Below are 1,005 nucleotides of genomic sequence, written 5' to 3' on the forward strand. Positions count from 1 at the left end.
TGTTTAATTTGTTTTAAAATAATTTTTAAAAGTAATAGTGAAATTAACATGGTTTTAGTTAAAACAATTTAAATATTTTTAAAAAATTTAAGTGTTTAATTTGTTTTAAACTAATTTTTAAAAGTAATAGTGAAATTAACATGGTTTTAGTTTAAAGTTTAAGTGTTTAATTTGTTTTAAACTAACTTTTAAAAAGTAATAGTGAAATTAACATGGTTTCAATTTTTTTAAAAAATATTTTTTTTAAGTTTGAGTGTTAAATTTGTTTTAAATTTTAGTTAAAATCACTGATAATTTTTTAAAATGAGTATAAGTATTAAATCTATATATTACGTGAAAACCTGTCGAACTTCGAACACCAAAGCTTACGGACCAACTAAGGAGAGGATGCCTAGGCGCTGTTAGTTTTCGATGTTTTTTAAATTGAACACTTAAACTAATTTTTAAAAAGTAATAGTGAAATTAACATGGTTTTAATTAATAAAAAATTATTTTTTAAGTTTGAGTGTTAATTTTTTTAAAATTTTAGTTAAAATCACTTTTAATTTTTAAAAATGAGTTTAAGTATTAAATCTATATTACGTGAAAACCTGCCGAACTTCGAACACCAAAGCTTACGGACCAACTAAGGACAGGATGCCTAGGCGCGGTTAGTTTTCGACGTTTTTAAAATTGAACACTTAAACTAATTTTTAAAAAGTAATAGTGAAATTAACATGGTTTTAGTTAAAAAAACTTAACTAATTTCTTAAAGTGTAAGTGTTTAGATTGTTTTAACCTAATTTCGAAAAGTAATAGTGAAATTAACATGATTTTAGTTAAAAAAAATTTAAATATTTTTTAAATAGTTTTTTAAAGTTTAAGTGTTTCGATTGTTTTAAACTAATTTTTAAAAGTAATAGTGAAATTAACATGATTTTAGTTAAAAAACATTAAATATTTTTTTAAAGCTTAAGTGTTTAATTTGTTTTAAACTAATTTTTAAAAGTAATAGTGAAATTAACA

Source organism: Arabidopsis lyrata (assembly GCF_000004255.2).
Source record: "Arabidopsis lyrata subsp. lyrata unplaced genomic scaffold ARALYscaffold_3, whole genome shotgun sequence".
In the NCBI taxonomy this organism is placed as follows: Eukaryota; Viridiplantae; Streptophyta; class Magnoliopsida; order Brassicales; family Brassicaceae; genus Arabidopsis; species Arabidopsis lyrata.